Below are 19,948 nucleotides of genomic sequence, written 5' to 3'. Positions count from 1 at the left end.
CTGGACGCAGGATTCCAGTTGTGGCCTCCCCAGTGCAGAGCAGAGGGGCAGAATGATTTCCCTTGACCTAATGGCCACACTCTTCCCTACGCAGCCCAGGATTCCGTTGGCCCTCCTGGCCACAAAACACACTGTTTGCTCATTGTCATTTTGTTGTCCACCAGGACCCCCAGATCCTTTTCTTCAGAGCTTGTCTCCAGCAGGTCCATGCCTAACCTGTATTGATGCCTAACATTCTTCTTCCCCAGGTGCAGGATCCTACACTTTTCCTTGTTGAACCTCATGAGGTTCTTCCTTGCCCAGTTCTCCAGCCTGTCCAGATCTCGCTGGATGGCAGCACGGCCCTCTGGGGTGTCAGCCACCCCTCCCAGTTTGGTATCATCAGCGAACTTGCTGATACACTCTGTTCCTTCATCCAGGTCACTGATGAATATATTGAACAGCACTGGACCAAGTATTGACCCCTGGGGGACACCACTGGTTACAGGCTTCCAGCTTGAACCTGCTCCATTAATCATTACACTTTGGGTCCTGTCGCACAGCCAGTTCTCAGTCCACCTCACTGTCCCCTCTTCCAGCCCACACTTCCTCAGTTTCCCAGTGAGGATGTTATGGGAGACAGTGTCAAAAGCCTTTCAGATCCTAATCAGGTACGCACACGGAGGCGGACGGATGCATAAACCGGGAAGCTTAACCTGTTTCAGAGGCTGGATGGACAGGTTACAGGGAGGGTGGCTGGACAGCAGGACAAGAGCCAGAGTCCTGCATTTTGGTCACAACAGCCCCAGACAACGCTCCAGGCTGGGAGCAGAGTGGCTGGAGCTGCCCGGCAGAAAAGGCCCTGGGGGTGTTGGTGGACACCGGCTGAACAGGAGCCAGCAGTGTGTCCAGGTGGCCAAGAAGGCCAACAGCATCCTGGCCTGTGTCAGGACCAGCGTGGCCAGCAGGAGCAGGGCAGTGATGGTGCCTCTGGACTGGGCACTGGTGGAGGCCTCACCTCAGGGCTGGGTTCAGTTCTGGGCCCCTCACCACAGGAAGGACATTGAGGGGCTGGAGCTTGTCCAGAGGAGAGCCACCAGGCTGGGGAGGGGTCTGGAGAACAAGTCATATGAGGAGAGGCTGAGGGAACTGGGCATGTTTAGTTTGGAGGAGGCTGAGGGGAGACCTGATTGCCCTCTACAGCTCCCTGACAGGAGGGTGTAGAGAGGTGGGGGTTGGCCTCTTTTCCCAAGAGAATAATGACAGGAGCAGAGGAAATCGTCTGAAGTTGGGGCAGGGGAAGTTTAGATTAGATAGTGGGAAAAATTACTTTCCTGAGAGGGTGGTCAGGCACTGGAACAGCCTGCCCAGGGAGGTGGTGGAGTCACCATCCCTGGAGGTATTTAAGAAATGTGTAGACGTGACACTTCAGGGCATGCTCTAGTGCCCAAGATTGTTGGTTTATGTCTGTTTGTGGGTTTGTTTTTGGGGTTTTTTTGTGGCTGGACTCGATGGTCTCAAAGATCCCTTCCAGCCATGAAGATTCTGTGATTCTGACTTTTTGTGGTTGTTTCTAGAAAGCCTGGTAGCCCTGAGACCACATGGGGTTAGGAGAGGCTGGTTCCCTCCCCTCCCCGCCCCCGAAGAGCCCCCACAGCAGTGTTTTTGCCACATGATGCGCAGCACAGTCCGGGTCCGGAGGTCAGCTGGGGATGAGGGGACGCGTCCAACAGCTTCTGCCTGGGGACGGCTGTCACAGGTTCACACCCTTCCCTATGAAATTCCCACATACACCCTCGGGTTCCAGCATGGCTCCCTGCTGCGCCGTCTCCCATTGCCTTCATAAACAGCTTCCCTGCAAAAATTCGGTAGCCTGAATTGCCCCGGCCTTTAAAAAGGTGCTGCTTCCTGCTGCGGGGATTCTTGGAAACTGGAAACCATTTTACTAGCTGAAAATCCACTTCCCGCCAGCTCCAGATAAAATCTTTATTATCAAGTTAAGCATAGGCTCTGTTTGTTTTGCTTCAGCTCTAGTTCTCTCATTTAGCGGGGTGTTATGCATCGAATTGCACTTAAAATGGTCTGCATACCTGTTAGCGTGCACGCGTTCTTTATGTGGCTCGCATCTGATACATGGAAATCAAATGGCTTCTAAAATATATTTGTTGTTCTGACACATAGAGCATTGCCAGGCGAGATAGAGAAGACAAGTCTTAGCACCAGGAGTGTGAAATGGATGAGGGACTGACTAGGCAGAAGAGAAGACGTTGGACTTCAAGGCGAATTATTGTGATTTAAATTTTAGTAGACTTTCTGAATAAGAAGAAGTGAGGTTATTTAATTTGATAGTAATGAAGTGGGGACAAAAGTACAAGATGGTTGAAGAAAAGTGCAAATGCCACAGGCTGGAAGTGTAGGGCTGTCGTACAGAAAAGTCCAGTACCCCTGAACACTCTATGATACAGTGGGTGAGATGCAGTAGCAGAAAGTGCAACGTGGTGGTCCTGAATCACGGTCTTGGCTGGCGGATTTTTTCTGATCTGAAATGGAAGTGAAAGAGAAGGAGGAAGAGTAGGATTCGTTGGTCATAAAATGTCAATAAGCATTGGAACTGCTCGCAAAAAACCAGGCACAAGCCATTGGGCATGTCACTGGAGCTGGAGAGACTGGTATGACCTCCTCTGAAACAGGTCTGTTGTCCTCGTAAAGCTGAATTAGGATGAATTGGAACAGGTGCGGGGGAGACAAGGGGAACTAAAAAGCCTCTTTTACGAGAGGAGACTATAAAGGCTTAGTGTGCTTTGCATAGCGAACAAACAGTAAGGGAACTGACAGCTGTCTGTATATACAAATCATCAGAGAAGTAAACACCAAGACACCAGAAGACAGCTAAAGAGCAATGTCAGCCAAGGAACAACTACCCAAGGCATTCCAGTAACTTTGCAATATTAAAAGTGGAGACATCAACAAGGTAGACAGAAGCTGTGTATTCCTGCCTAACAGAACACAAACTGTTTCCCACCTCTTCCTCAATTTTCACTTCCATTTCCCACCATCCTCTCACTGCCATCGCCCACAGACAAATCTCCAGCTCCAGAGCATCTCCCCGGGACTCGGCACACTTGCCACTCTTCCAGATGGAGCGATGCTGCAAACATGACCACAGCCTATCTGTAGTAGCCCAGGACTACTAAATGCACCTCCATTTCCAGTCCAACATTTGTTCAGATGGAATCCAGCTCTCTTCACTTTTTTTCCAGTTTCTCAGTATATTTTTATAAAACCAGCTTTCTCTTGCTCCTGAAAACCAAATTAGTGTTAAGTCAGGGAAATCATAACTAGAAAATGTCTCTGGGAAGAGGAGAGGAAAAGAAATAAGAAACTGAGTTCTGGTTCCTCCTCTGCTCATGCACTGAAGTTGATCAGTTGGTCTCACCCGTGACGTATAAAGCTTCCCCACTCTCCCCATTATTCCAGTATGTGCCCTGCACCCACCGAAAGAACATCCTTGCCCAGCCCAAAGGAGAAGGATGGCAAGAAGGCCTGGACAAATCCCATCTCATATCTCATGTCATCTCATATCTCATCTCATCTCATCTCATCTCATCTCATCTCATCTCATCTCATCTGATCTTTTAAATTCATTCCAATTTAAACAAAGACTGTTCTAGATGAACTCCTTCCAGAATGATTTTTTAAAAAGATTTTATGAATATGTCACAGAATCATTAAAACTCCCCCAGATGAAATTTGAAGGCTTATCACAATTTCGCTCCTACATCAGGACAGGAATCATGCCAGTGACGTGTCAACCACAGGGCAGGTAGTTTAAAAACCTGGCAGGACATAAGCCATTTTTGTGCATAAAGGCATCACTTGTGCATGCCAAATCCTGGAAGACTCCTGTATGGAGGAGAGGCCTTACTATCAACAAGATCTGCAGTGAAGTGAGTATGGAAACTAGTAAGCATCATGGGTAAACAATGACAGAGATTAGAGTATTTTTAAATAAAAGCAGTGAATGATATAAACCAATCTGGGGCTTGGCATGGACTATTTTAACATGCTACCAAGATTGTTTTCGGTATCAGTGCTAATTCATTTAAAACTAGTCTCCTTTAACACTCTTCCCAATATCTGTAGTTGCACTCAGAGGAAAAACACTGTTCACTGATAGTTACTTATCCATATCTGAAAATTCATATTTTGATGATAAGGACAACAGTGAAGAAAGAGGGGAAAAAAATCAAATCCACCCGCAGTGGATGTTTGTTTTCACTGTTTTAGAGCCATTAGTAATTTCTAAGCTGTAGCCTCATCCAGTTTTCTTAATGAATAATCTAATGTATAGCACCGTGTCTTTTACACCTACTTAAATGGACACATCTGAGGTTGTCCTTTACTGCCTGGGTAGGAAGACTCAGTAGATACTGAAGTTTCAGTCCTGAGCTCTGAGAACACGTATAGCATTTTTCCAGAGTCACTGCTTGTTCTGAACTCCCTGGCATTTAGACAACCTGAAAGGGTCTGTGGAAGGAAGGAAGAAGCAGTCTAAGAAAAAGATTTAACCTTAGACACTTTAACTTAGACCTTTAAATCATATAATTCCTGAACATGGCCTAAGTTCCCTGCATGCTGCAGACAAGAGCAGTGCTTCAAGCAAATATACAGATGGTGTAGAAGACAACAGTCGAAATTAAATTTGGTCTGAAGTGGGGGCTTTCAGAGAGCAAAGTTATATTCACCATTGGACAACAGCATATCCCAATCTGCCACAAACCACAACGCGATATACTCAGCTATGTTTCCAATTCAGAGACTATTGGATTCACTGAAATACATTTTCGGGCAGTATGTCAATAAATGCTTTATTAGTATGGTTTAGTTATAGAAGAAAAATAAGCCAATATTTAGTTATAGAAGAAAAATAAGCCAATACATTATAGATATTAAAATGTTTTCTATGTGATCTCTAAGGCACTTGAACAAAGGTTTTCCTCCCTAATATTGACATTTCAATGAGCAAAATGGTCAAATATGTATCTTCCCTGTGAAATTCTGAGAGGCCATTCAGGTTTTTTGTTCCTATACCACAGATTTTCTCTATATGCATTGCTGACAATAACATTACTTCATCATTTTTAGAAAGGATGCTTTTAAATTTGACAACAGAAGATATTTCCTTTGGATGCCAGCGACGCTTCGCCTTTCTTCTAAAAATGTACTATCCACACATATTTATAGGTTGTATTACATCTTAAAGTTATTATTGTTGGTATTTGCTCTTATATAATAGTAGCAGTCAGAAGACCTATCATGCTAGATACTGTACAAACATTTCATAAGGCCTTCTTCAAAGGCCTGAGAGACAGATGGGAAGCAGACAGGCAGAGAGGAACACTGAGATTCGCTCATAATTATGAAGAAGAATATATGAGACAGTTAGAAATAGAATTTCAGGATTCTCGGTGATTCCTCCCATGCACAAAATCACTTCCGAAACATGTTGTCCTAATTTCTTGATGAGATACAGAAATTTATTTCAGGGCAGACCATGGGTGACAATTTGGTGGGTCCCATCTGTGTGTTTTAACTAATAAATCCGTTCCTGCCTTAGGTAATGGTAAAATCAGGTTTACAAAAAATATAAGACAGATTTGGTCTCTAGTTTAAAATCGATTTTAAGAATAATAGTCAAGTTAAGAGATGAAAAGCAGTCAAGAAGTGGGATTAAAAATCCCCAGACATTTATCCTTAAAAAAAAAAGTAAATAAAAAAGGCAAATTCAACGCACAGAATCCTATAAATTTTCTAGATAGCATTACAATGTTACTGTAAGTATTACCCAGATGGCAAATACACTGAAATATAAGTCTCCATTCAAGAGTGGAGCAATCTGCTCATGTGTGCTCTGGCACTGAGGCTTAGAAGAGTAAGAATTTGACCTCATCTCTTCATAAAAGGAAAACCTGAACATGTCTGCTGTGAAATTTCCACAATTTGGTGGCTCTTCTCTACTAATGTATACTTTAGCTTACACTGAGCTTAAACTGTAAGTCTAAAGTGAAAAGAGCTAGTCAAATGTTAAACAGGTGATTAAGTTTACCAGGATAATTTTCTAAATGTTGTACAAGCCATTTATTCTCAGTCCTTGGTATTAACTATTGTGATAAAGTTCTTAGTCTTAGGATCCAAATACACATAAGGAAAATCTGGAGGAGAAATCCACAGTCTTTACAAACCCAAACAGCAGTCACACTTCCCAGTCTAAAATGCCCCAGCTCTCACTAATTCTCTGACCATGTTTCCTATAGCATGTCTTTATCAGAAGACATTTATGGTTCAAATGCCTTTAAATATGCCATTAAATGGTTTGGATGTAAGACTAACCTGAGCACTTTTAGAATTATGGTCCAGATCCTGCCCCTTACCTACCTTTTTAGAAGGACTGAAATATATCAGAACTGAAATAGTTCTGCAATAGCTCATGAGAGGCAAAGTCCTGGGACAGAAAGCACAGCATGAATCCACATTCCTTACATGCCATGGAGAAGTGCTCAACAAAAGCATCCTCTGTGCCAGTAAACTAAAAACTCTGAGGAACATGGTGGGAGGGTAGATCTGCAACTGTGAGGATCCATCAGCCAAAGCCTTGATGCTACTGATGGTGGTGAGGACAAAGATACAAAAATTACTTCCAGAAATAGATAAGGGGTTGTGTTTGCTCATGTTTCATAACACACTTCTAGAGAGAGGAGGAGGTTGCCATTTCTAGCAACCCTGACATAGCGATTCCTCCCAAATGACTTTATTTAAGCTTTGCTCAAGGGACCAGGAATTAGTGCAAGATCCTGGACTGATTATCGAACTATCACCTGTAGATATTGTTTCCATCACTCATGGGTATTCACTTTTCCTTACAGATCCATAAGGAAAAAGATGGTTAACCCAAGAGTGTGTAGTCTCTTTTTGAACAAGTACAAGGATAATTCCAGTTCAAAGAGCCAAAGGCACATAGTTGGCCAATGGATTTAGGTTGGGCAGTTATATTTACTCCTCATACATATGCTTGGACTTTACACTTCAGCTAGATATTTTTCCACATTATACTAATCACCATTAAAACTAGGGCTTTGTCAGGAAGGGTGAAGAAATTATTTGAAGCTTATTCATTTGGGTCCAAGGCATGCAAAAAATGTTTTCATAAAAGGCTATGTACATTCAAAGTATCAGCTTAAGAATTACTCTATTTCTCAGTAGTATAATTGTGTCATCATTCCTGGATCTAGACATCTGCATTTCCTGAACTCATCAAATCTGAATGTATGAATTTTTCTTTCATTATAAATGTAAAGCTATTCACATATTTCACAGAAATCTCAGCAAATCTCCCATATTGACGTTTTGCTGAGAATATGAGAAAGAAGCTATGAAGCTATGGCACTACCCAGCCACACAGAGGGTCAAATTATAGAGCCAGTTGAAAGATTTTTAATGTATAACCATAGAAATTAATGCCATTGCCAGCCTCCTTTCATAACAAAAGAGTAAAGTTTGGGAAATTCCTGTGGTACTTTTGTAATTCCTGTTATGAGGTCGAGAAAGAACCAGCTCCTGCTGCATTAGGTTATTACAGGATTTTCATTCAAAGAATCTTGTTCCTTGCTTGTTTTCTTTTCAGAACTCGGTGAAGAAAAGAAATACAAAGAGTGCTTGAGAAAGTCCACTATTAAAACAGCAAAATTCCTTCTTCCATTACAAGGCAGATCAGACTTAACTTTCATCACATGCTGCCACTTACGAACCATATCCTGACACCAGTTTTGGATTCTTCATATAAACACTGCTGCATACTGCATCTTTAATTTAACTGTTTTCCCCCAGCAGTAAGTATTTCCTTTACTCTTTGCCTCTTCCTCCTTATCCCTACGTTGTTTGTACGAGGGAGAACAAGGCAACGGAAGAGCATTGCTTTTAAGAGCTGAACCTTTGCCAAAAGGCTGTGCTTACCAGGGCCATGCTTACTTCTCCAGGCTTATATCTATATTTGTAATACTGAATTGCTTCTGCAAGAGACTGAGAACAGCTTTTTCACCCCCCAAATAAACTTTTAATGCAGTATTTAGAAAATGGAATACAGAGCAGCAGGAACAGATAGGAGATCTGTGGGAAAAGTATCTAACCTATCTCTGGTTCCCAAATTGTAAGCCATGAGGCTACAGCAGGTGTTTCACACCATCTTCAGAGGTGGCATCCAGAGCCTTTAAATGTGAAGTTTGGTGGTAAGGATACACAACAGCTTAAGCAGGAAGAATTTAAGAGCTGAAGGTCCCCTACTTCTAAAGAAAGCTTATCTAAAGAAAGTTATCTATAAATTTATTTAAAGGAAGATGCACATATACTTCAGTTATTTGACCTTTATTGAATATAAACACACGCACACCCCACCCCAAATCTTGAAAATCAGCTGGTCACACTCAGAAAAGTAATTGGCTTAAGAAATATTAAGTAGAAAATATTTCCCCTTTTGTCATTTCATTATTGTAACTCAGCATATTGGTGTAGTCATGATAAAATGGAGATAGAAATGATATCGTAAGGATTTCATATTTTGCCTCCAAAAATAATTGATAATATTTGTGGTGGCAATTACACGATCTTTTAAGGGAGTGAATGAAGTACTGCTTTTCAAAAGGATATAGTCGGAAAGTGTCATATTAGTTTTGTATCTATACAGGACAAAGTCCAAAGGGGATAAAATCCCAGTATTTTTGAGCTACTAGGAAATCCCTGTTACTGAGCTGATGTTGAGCTCCAGTGCTACAGGTATTTGTACACTAGGAGTGTTATTCAGTAGATAACACATAAGCACAGAAGCAAATGAGTAGAAAAATGAGGGAGATGTCTTGCTGACAAAAGGCAGGCATTTTAGGACATGCCAATAAGCTTGTCTAAAACTAGCCTAGACAGATCCAGCCTCAGGACTGCAGTTTATTTCAAAAATGTATTGGGGTTGGCATCACATAAGCCAGTTGGCCATGATGACATCACCTTGGTGACATTTGTCTGTCTGTCTGCTTGGAAGTAATGTGATAACTGTGGAGCAGGTAGCACTATCACACTCCAGCAGCTTAAATACCTCTGCAGTTTTCAAATAAACAGCCAGCTGGTCACGCCGGTTAGTGACATACTGCCCAGCTACACACTGAGTGTCTGCCCTACTCATCTTCCCAATTAGGCATATTTACTGATAAATGACTGAGTGACTTATGGGCTGAGCAGAAAAAAAAAAGAAGAGGGAAATAAAGGGAAGAAGAGGAATAAGAAACTTCTATTGTGTGACAGAGAGAATAGCCTGGGCAAGGGACATAAGGAGGAGAATGGGGAGCTGAGTATGGGAAAAGGATAACAGAGACTGGGATAAATTCCTGGGACAAGCAGAAAAGTGAAAGGGGACTGAAAAAGAAAGGGCAGCAGGAAAGAAAAAGATGTAAAAAAGATTTGTGGCGCAAGAATTATTTGCATAATAGAAGATAGGCTGGTTGCCAGGACTCCATAAAACAGGAAGGAGAAAAGGAAGGCAGCTCACAATGTCTGGGAGTGGAGAAGCAAAAAGGGCCAATGGCAAGGTCAATAAATACGTCCAGTAAAGGCAATAATGCATTGGTACAATCCTCCAGTACACACAGAAATTTTGTACATCTATGATGAAAAAGAGAAAGGCAAGTCAAAGAGATTATGCTAATTTAAATGAAATTAAGGTAGTTAACTTATTCAGATACTATGAATGAGAGTTGGTCCAGTAGGGCACCCGTTATTGTGCTGGCGTGAAATTTCATTTGCTTTATCTGCTGGCAGAACTTTAATGACTTGAACAGTGGCACAAAAAACACCTCAGCAGGTTCAAAGTTCTAGCATCCGATTTTGAGCCTGCTAGAACAAGAAAGACACCGAAAGTGTTGGGAGTGTCGTGGAGGGCTGGGGAGGCAGCCGGTGGGCTGGAGCCCATGGCAGGCAAGGAGAAGCTAAGATATGGTTCCACCTCAGTGCCCAACTGCAGGACAATGGCACCCTATTGCAGAACAGTCTTGGAACGATTGTTCCGTGCCTAGCAGAAATATTAATATTAATATTAATTAATATTAATATAGCATACTGGTGGTGGATGAGAAGCTGGACATGAGCAGGCAGTGGGCAGCTGCAGCCCAGAAGGACAATCACATCCTGGGCTGCATCAAAAGAAGCGTTGCCAGCAGGTCCAGAGAGGGGATTCTGCCACTTTACTCTGCTCTGGTGAGACCTCACCTGGAGTATTGTGTGCAGGTCTGGAGCCCTCAATATAAGAAGGACATGGACCTGATGGAGAGGGTCCAGAGGAGGGCCACAAGGATGATCAGGGGGATGGAGCACCTCTGCTCCGAGGACAGGCTGAGGGAGCTGGGGTTGTTCAGCCTGGAGAAGAGGAGGCTCCAGGGAGACCTAATAGCAGCCTTCCAGTACCTGAGGGGGGCTACAGGAAGGCTGGGGAGAGCCTGTTTAGAAAGGCCTGCAGTGACAGGACGAGGGGCAATGGCTTCAAGCTGGAGGGGAACAGATTTAGATTGGAGATTAGGAGAGGGTTCTTCACTGTGAGGGTGGTGGAGCACTGGAACAGGTTGCCCAGGGAGGTGGTTGAGGCCCCATCCCTGGAGATATTCAAGGAGAGGCTCGACGAGGCCCTGGGCAACCTGGTCTAGTTGGGGGTGTCCCTGCTGACTGCGGGGGGGTCGGACTAGATGGCCTTTGGAGGTCCCTTCCAGCCTGGACAATTCTATGATTCTATGATTCTATACCCTCTATTTTAATTAGGAATTTGTGGGAATGAATACAACAGAAAAAGAAGCTGCAGAAAGCACCATATTGTTTTGCAGCCGCCTGGCAGGGTGCAAAAGACATTCACACGGCGCTTTTCGATGAGCATGCCATAGTTGGTGTGACATGTCACAGCCAAGAAGCCAGTTTGTCAGACGCCTTCCAATTCACTGAAATTCGTGCCAGGCTATGGAAAACATGGTAGGTATGAATGGCAACCTATCAACAGCCAGATCTTTGCCTGCCAAAATAAGGAGAACAACATACTGAGTTAAGTTATGTTGCTATTATGTCACAGTCCCCATTTTTTCCCCCCTACAGTTTCTGTTGTCAAAGAGCAGAACCTGGTACTTAGAGACTCTTACAGCTCTATAAGATATCCTTCTGCCAGGATTTATTCTATCTCTGTAGCTACTGATCTACAAAATCCCACAGCTGCTATGGCACACTCCACTGCACCACTTACCTTATTTAAAAGTCTGCATGAACAGAAGTCTGTACTGAAAGAAGAAAAAAATGCAAATGCTGTTAGTGTCAGTAGTTTTGTCATATTCTTGTCACCTTGAGTACTGTGTCCAGTTTTGGGCCCCCTACCATAAAAAAGACATTGAGGTGCTGGAGCGGGTCCAGAGAAGGGCGACAAAGATGGTGAGGGGACTGGAGCACAAGTCTTATGAGGAGAGGCTGAGGGAGCTGGGGGTGTTCAGCCTGGAGAAGAGGAGGCTGAGGGGAGACCTTATTGCTCTCTCCAACTCCCTGAAAGGAGGGTGTAGAGAGATGGGGGTCGGTCTCTTTTCTCAAGTCACAGGCGACAGGACAAGAGGAAATGGCCTCAAGTTGTGCCAGGGGAGGTTCAGGCTGGATATTAGGAAAAATTTTTTCATGGAAAGGGTTCTCAGCCATTGGAATGGGCTGCCCAGGGAGGTGGTTGAGGCACCATCCCTGGAGGTGTTCAAAAGACGGGTTGATGTAGTGCTGGGAGGTCTGGTTTAGTGATGATGCTCCTTGTTTGTTGTGTGGGTGTCTATTTTTGTCAGTTAGGTTGATGGTTGGACAAGATGATCTTTAAGGTCCCTTCCAACCTAGAAGATTCTGTGATTCTGTGATTCTTAGGTAAAGGTTTCTATATGTGGATGAACTAGGAAACAAAACACAACTAGGTGAATGTTTAAAGTGTGTTGGCACTCTTGGCTGGCACGCCGGGTGAAACGCTTGCCGTATTTCAGCATATGTTCCCGTCTGCCCGCTTTGCAATGCAGTGCAGCTACACTCACATAATTGTGAGCTCCTTTGGATACTTTCTGAATGCCATCCAGCCATTGTTTTGCCTGCTACCTTTCAATTCCTTTCAAGGCCCTGGAAAATATTTGCTTCTGCGTGAGCTCTTGCGTGCACACGCACACACACACATCAGCCGTGCTTAGTTGTCAAAGCCAACAGGTTTCCTTCATGGAGAATACAGCAGGGCTAGGTTGATCAACCAAAACGTGCTCCAGAAGTGTATTACCAGACGGGCAGAGGACTGCATTGGGTTCAGGGTAACAGCTTGTGTCTCTGCAGGAGTGGCGATGGTAGTGCAAGATAAACCAGAAACGTGCGTTTCTGTCGAAAGATTTCTTCTGCAAAAGTCTACGTGGTGCTCAAGACATGGGCCAGCCAGACTGCTGCCTGATGCAGGCAGCTCATAAAGTGCTCCAACAACTTTGGAAACTCTTTGTCAGCTTGCTTGTACAAAAAATAGAACAAGTCCATGTTTGCTACACCAGTACAGTTTGGAGCCTGCAGCCACCATCTCCTGTGCCAAGAGAAACGTGGTTTCCTAGGCCAGACGTAGGTAAACAAGAAAGCATCACCAGGAGAAAGATTGATGATGGAAGGTCTCCCCGAAATCCTGTCAAAATTTAAAGAAAAAAGCTAATCATGAGAGCAAACTCTAGGACAGATCCTGCTGCTAGAGACAGCCCTGACACAAGTTCAGCAGTAAGACGAAATACTCTGTAGATCTTACCAAGTGCATGTATGGAGAGAAGTATGAGGACGAATCGTGTCCACAGCAAGACCTGATGCTGGATACATAACACTAAGCCATAGAATATTTTGGAAACATAAGGTGAGTGGAGTTTCTCTGTATATATACAATTACACTGTGGCCAGTGTAATTATATATATCTGGAGTTGGATTTCTAGCTTCTGTTATGGTGAAGGTCATGCCGTTTCCTTCCCCAGTTGCAATCTGAGGCACATTCTAAGTGGAGAAAGCGTAAATAACACAGTTATTTGTATGCTTTGAGTGAGTGCCCCTATAGTGGTGGAAAAAACAGAATCAGATGGTAAATTCCAGCAAACACTGACAGGATGGATGAATTACACAGAGACTCTCAGTGACAAGGAGTAGATGGGAAAGCTTTCTGCAGGTAGTACTGCCTTGGTGCCCTCTCCATCTGGGCTGTTTGGCAAAACTCCACATCCTGGTTTAAGATGATGTGAATGTTCTCACATATTCCTGCCATCAGTTCCAACTAGGGAAGCTTGACATTTTTTTGTGCATCAGACAGACCAGACAGTGAGTCAGAAGCCAAGGCAAGGAGACGTTCAACAGCTTGTCTTCTTCTGCCTGGTTATAACCATGCATTGCTATGAGGCTTATTCACCGGTTGCGAATTCTTCTCCATGCATAAATGGAATTCATCTACTCCTTTTCCTGCTACATAAGGTATTCTTAGTTCCCTTGCTGAATGTGTGCACTTACCTTCAGGATGTCTATCACAGAATCACAGAATCTTCTAGGTTGGAAGGGACCTTAAAGATCATCTTGTCCAACCATCAACCTAACTGACAAAAATAGACACCCACACAACAAACAAGGAGCATCATCACTAAACCATACCTCCCAGCACTACATCAACCCCTCTTTTGAACACCTCCAGGGATGGGGCCTCAACCACCTCCCTGGGCAGCCCATTCCAATGCCTGAGAACCCTTTCCGTGAAAAAATTTTTCCTAATATCCAGCCTGAACCTCCCCTGCAGCAACTTGAGGCCATTTCCTCTTGTCCTGTCACCTGTGACTTGAGAAAAGAGACCGACCCCCATCTCTCTACACCCTCCTTTCAGGGAGTTGGAGAGAGCAATAAGGTCTCCCCTCAGCCTCCTCTTCTCCAGGCTGAACACCCCCAGCTCCCTCAGCCTCTCCTCACAAGACTTGTGCTCCAGACCCCTCACCATCTTTGTTGCCCTTCTCTGGACCCGCTCCAGCCCCTCAATGTCTTTTTTGTGGTAGAGGGCCCAAAACTGGACACAGCACTCAAGGTGAGGCCTATCCAGACAACAGGTTTTAGAGGATGTCTTTTATTTAACAGCTCAGTCACGGCAAATGTTGCCAAGTGAAGAGGCTACTCACTTGGACAAGTGCATTACGAACTGGACCTTACAATCCTATATGAAGCTATAAATGCAAGTATTAAGAAATAGATCCACTGTTTTACTTGACGTTGTATGGTTCTATGTGCAGTTTTGCCTAAATGTTACTGCGAGGCTGGTCCTGGCAATCCAGAATCATGGGACTTCATTTCCTGATTAAAAACATTTCAGTACAACAAGGAAAAAAGAAAAGAGGGAAAAAAAAAAAAAAAAAAGAGACCTCTACTTTAGTGCTGCTTTTTGTTCAGCCTTTGGAGAATTACAGAGCAAGGCAATACCAGAAATATATTTAAAAATAGCTAACCCTTCAGTCAGATCCTGTGACAAGTTAACACCTTGCTTCCAGCATGGGTGGCAGAGAATAACTAGGACAGTCAAGCTCAGCAAAGTAGCATGAGCAGCAGATTTTCAGGTTTCCAGAAAGGACCATTGGCTGGCAATGCTCATTTTTATTAAATTTAACTAATACGGTTTAAATTATTTTATGCTATTAAACATAAACAATTAAAAGTTCAAATTGAGTGGAATATAAAACAACAGAAAGCAAAACTCAGCGTAACGCTCATCATATCCCTGGGTAAAAGGTCACCATCAGGGTCCAGCAAGAAGTTGCTTATATAAAGAACTGCCAGGCAAGATTCCCTGTGTTAGACCTTTGCTCCCCATCACCTCTAAGAACAGGAGGAGATGCCTGTATCCACAGCAAATACTATGATTTTTGTTTTTTAAGGCTGTGGAAAGCACAGAAACTCTGGTTGGAAATGTTCAAAATATTTTATGGCACTTCCTGCAATGGCATTGAAATGGTCTGATGATGGACACCAGTATAAGAAGGTAATTATTTTCACTGTAAATTAATAATGTACCATATTCTCCTCAATCTAAGCCCTAGAACAATGACCACTTTAAAGGCAGAAGACATATTCCATATTTGCAACTTTATTTGGATTACACTGACTTTTTCAGAATTTTTCAGTGGTGGAAGTTATAGCAAAGGGCATGGGAAGTATTGTTTCTAAACTTGCATCCCCTGCCTTTCCCAACACAGACAATGAAATCAGTGTTTCAATTATAGGTCTTTGTTGTTGGGCAACAAATCAGCTTTATTCAAGGGTCAGTAGCATTTGTTTCGCGGTAAATTTGGGTATGCTGCAGACGCTGATGCCGTCCATTGCTTGGTTATGTCTGACAAGAAAAATTATTCCTTGATTATACTCTTTCTCCAACAGAGATTTATTACACAGACAATGCACAACACTGTGGGAGCTCTTAAATTAAGGGCCTAATGGCTGGCAGCCTGCAGTGTTAAGAAAGGAAAAAAAAAAAAGTCACTGTTCTCTGAAAGAAGCGAACTTTAATGGAAATGTCTTTGTTTTTTAATTCAGCAGAAAAAGCATCATAACCATGAAGGATGATTGAGATACCATGTGCAGAGAGAAAAGGGATATGTGGACTGAAATAGCCCGTCAGACAGGCTATCACTAGTACACAGGGTGACTTGCCCAGGGATAGGACAAGTGGAAATGGGCACAAACTTGAATATAAGAACTTCCATCTAAACATGAGGAGGAACTTCTTTCCTGTGAGGGTGGCAGAGCCCTGGAAGGGGCTGCCCAGGGAGGTGGTGGAGTCTCCTTCTCTGGAGACATTCAAACCCACCTGGACACGTTCCTGTGCAACCTGCTCTGGGTAGACCTGCTTTGGCAGGGGGTTGGACTAGATGATCTCCAGAGGTCCCTTCCAACCCCACATCATTCTGTGATTCTGTGACTTGTCCTGCAGCCCTGATCTCATAATTATTCAAAGCAGCAACCAATTTGGTGCATGTCAGCGAGAGATTTTTATCTGTACCTCCTCTTATCTTGTGATAGGAGTCTTTGGGACTTTAAGAATGGGATTAGAGATCCTGGCTGGACTCTTCTCAGCCTACAAAATCAAAAGCACTTACATGTAGAGGCTTTGCACACATAAACATGCAGACAAAATATGAGATCTTTTTACATAGAAATGGAGACCAGTCTGTTGGTGTCAGCATTTATTTAAACACAAGATCTCATAGCTCAATAATGACTTGGATAAATTGCATTTGATTCCTTGCTTATTTAGTTACCCCTGCTGGAGCAGAGGAATTTGCTGTGTGTGGCAGCTCAGGCCTCCCGTTAGCTGCAAGTGGTGTCACCAACGTGAGTGTTGAGGAACTGGCTCCACCGTGTGGGCTATGGAAAATGAACATTACAAACCCAGCAAAAAGTATCCTTCCCGTCAGTTTTCAGTAAGGATGCTTGCATTGGCTATGGGATAAAGGTAGGATGAATAGTGGGAATGTCAGTAAAAAAGAAAAAAAAAAATACTGTTAGGAATTGGAATAATTAAAAATCTTAATCCAGTAAAGCTTTATTTTCACTATATAGGTCTGAGAGAACTGGCCCGTAGTCTCACTGGTCTACCCAGCAAGGAACCTGGTCTAACTTCAGGAAGGAGTTTCAAGTTCTTCAACAGTTTTGTGAAAGACATTCTGCAAGACATTAATACCAGCGAAAGAGCGACATTGTGCTACTCAAATTCACCAAAGGCATATTTTTTCCTAACACCTACTGCACGTTCTGCTTACCGATGTCACGACAGAATTGCAAAAGCATGAGTTGATGTCAACCTCTGGCTTGGAGAACTGGTGGCACAATCAGTGAGACTGACAGCCAGAATTCCCATACAGATATTCCCATTCTGTGTAAGCACTCCTGCTTGTGCTGACTCCAGATACGGATCAGTAGCACCACCACTTCTGCATACCTGATGGCAGCATCACTTCCAACCTTCCTGTTGGATTTTCTCCTAGAAAGGCAGGACGCCATCTCCAGAGAGATCTTGTTAAACAAAGTTCTTAAAAGAAGGGTTGCAATTTGTTATGCTGATCTTTTCAGCTTTCTGAAGCAACTCCTTTGACTGGATGGAATTTGCTCTGCTGTCCTACTTAATTTGTCACCTTGCTTAGTGATAATATTCGTTCTCATATATATGTATATTCCTATTAATCCTTCTTCATTTGTACCCATGCTCTTCACAGTCATCCTTATTGACACTGAGGTATTCACTTAGACCGTGGACTTAGATTATCTTTGCCTCATCCTGACAGCATAGAACCTGCATTTCTTTCTACTCCATCTTCCTTTTCCATGGCTGATTTTCCATCTACCTTGTGTTATTTTCAAAAGTAAAAATTGACATGACTTCTTGACAAAGTTCACTTTACTTACGTGATCTCTGAAATCAAAGACACACATTTCTTGGCTGATGATTTCTCTTTGCATTTCTTACTGGGACTTACTCCCAACAGCCTTTTTGCTCACTATTCACCAGCAAGTGCAGCATTCCTTTGCAATGTAAATTCCAGAGATTTTAGAAGCTTTTGCTTTAAAGAATAACAAGTGTTTTCCTCATTTAAGTGCATGAACTTTTTCGGTTCACTTAACTTGTATTTACACAAATACAGAATCCTCGCCTCTTTGAAATTAAAGACTTTGAAGATACAATTTTATCTGTTCTTTTAATTTGAATGGAAGCATCTTGCAATAATTAATTCAAGATTCATATCAAGGACAAGCACACTTGTTCACTGAAGCCCAAACTGTAATTGCATAGCACATCATCTCCTATTGCACACATGATTAACTGATAAAGAAGTCAGGCATTTGTTACATACAGGATTAAGTGGATTCTACACGTTTGCAAGTATTTTGCCGTCCAGTCCAAAGATGAGAGTTAAAATTTTCTGTAGTAACAATACTCTGTAAGTGTTTAGTTTCCTAATAATGCCACAAGGTCTTAATCTGCGTTCAAACCTGTTTCTGTGTTTGAATGAACACAAAACTTTACAGCCTTTCTCTCTTTTCCTCACAAATAGCCCTGACCATTTCATTTTATTGCACATTTTTGCAAATCAACAGGTACAGCAGCCCTAAACAAAAAAAAAAAAAAAAACTTTAAAAAATATGTTCCTGAAAAAAAGGTGAGTCCAATTTGATCTATTATTCATCACTAGCTGTACATCAGCTGCACTCTTTTTTTTTGGGGGGGAGGAGGGGAAGTATTATAATAGGTTCTATTAAGTTACTCATTTTGGAAAGAAAATAATTCCTGAATCCATGCTTTGTGCTGCAATATTGACAAAGATAAATGCCAGAAATCATGGAGAGGACAGGCAGATAGATGAGATGGAAGACACACTGTATAGCTGCTTCCTTGGCTGAGGCATGGGACAAAATGCCTCAGGAAGAAGCAGGTACTGTTTTATTTTGCTAAACTCACTGACAATATGAACATTCTTTGACTCTGATGATTCAGCAGGTAAACACCAGCAAGCAGATCCAGGAAAGTCTTTCTTTAAGATACAGGGAAAATAATATATATTCTTTTCATTTGGTAGTAGAAATGCACAGCCATAGCTGAGCTGTGTCAGGAATTTACACGTGACTGAAAGATGGCCATAGCTGGTGGGAAACTTGTTTCAGTTTAAAAAACAACAACAACAAAAAAGCTTTGAAACTGTAGTAATAAGCTTTTAATTTTCTAGTAATTGCTCTTGTGAAGTGTGGGAAGCTGGGAGTGTTTCAGTGTCTGGCAAAACCTAATAGGTGGCAATTCATTTCACATTTGCTTGCCCTGTTGAAATTAATATATACATTAGATACATTAAAGTAGTCAAAGATTTAGTGCACCACACTGATTAGGGTAATTTTTACTTTTTTTAAAATTCATCACTTCCTAATGTGTTTTTCTCTATTTTTAAGGTAGATGAAGCAGCAGGATTAGAGTTTACATAACATATTCTTAGTTTGTTACCAAGGTAATCACTACAAAGCTACACTACTCATCCAAAGGAGAAAGGCAACAAAACCATGTATGCTTTATTCTTCAAGAGAAAAATAAAGGTGTAATACATATTTTTAAAGAGGTTGATGTGGTAGTAATTTGTGTAGTCGTAGTTTGTGTACTTTGGTGTAGTTGTAATTTGAAGACAAAAGGGACCCAGAGCAAATGTAGGAGGGAATAATATGATTTTTCGACTGTATTTTCCATGGTGCCAACACACAAAGCATGTGTTTGCTGCTGGATCCAAAACTACTATGTCAGTATTTGATAAATTTGATTTGATATTTAATATTTGATTTGATATTCTGCCTTTCAAAAGCAGCAGAGGAACCATGCAAATAAAGCAAAGTACATTCAGTATCTGATTTTGTGGGCAATTAAGATATTACTTCACTTTAACAAGTTTGTGTGCTTAAAAAGCATAAATTAATCACGAAATTTCAGAATGATGTCACACTTCAGCTAAATGACCTACGTGCTTCTTGCACGAAACCAAAAATCACATCCAACTTAATGATATTCAAGATCATACATGAATGTATACATTTTGGGAAGATGTAAGAGAATGTTTCTGTCCAGGTAAAAAATAAACACTTTTTTTTTTTTTTTTTGTACCAGAAAAGAGACAACAATTGCTACTGCTCTGATGTCTCATATTTTTGAGGATCTGTTTGATTGGATACACAGAAACCAGGATGAGATATTAAACTAAACTCCAACAGCTAAAACCATCATTACTGGAGTGTCTGTCCACCCTTGCATTACAAACATATATATCAGAGAAAAGAGTAGCAAGGTTTTCTAGTAAGCTCTTCTTACTTTCAATCGTC

Source organism: Calidris pugnax, unplaced genomic scaffold, assembly GCF_001431845.1.
Source record: "Calidris pugnax isolate Ruff unplaced genomic scaffold, ASM143184v1 scaffold41, whole genome shotgun sequence".
Taxonomy (NCBI): domain Eukaryota; kingdom Metazoa; phylum Chordata; class Aves; order Charadriiformes; family Scolopacidae; genus Calidris; species Calidris pugnax.
This window is presented reverse-complemented; position numbering follows the sequence as displayed.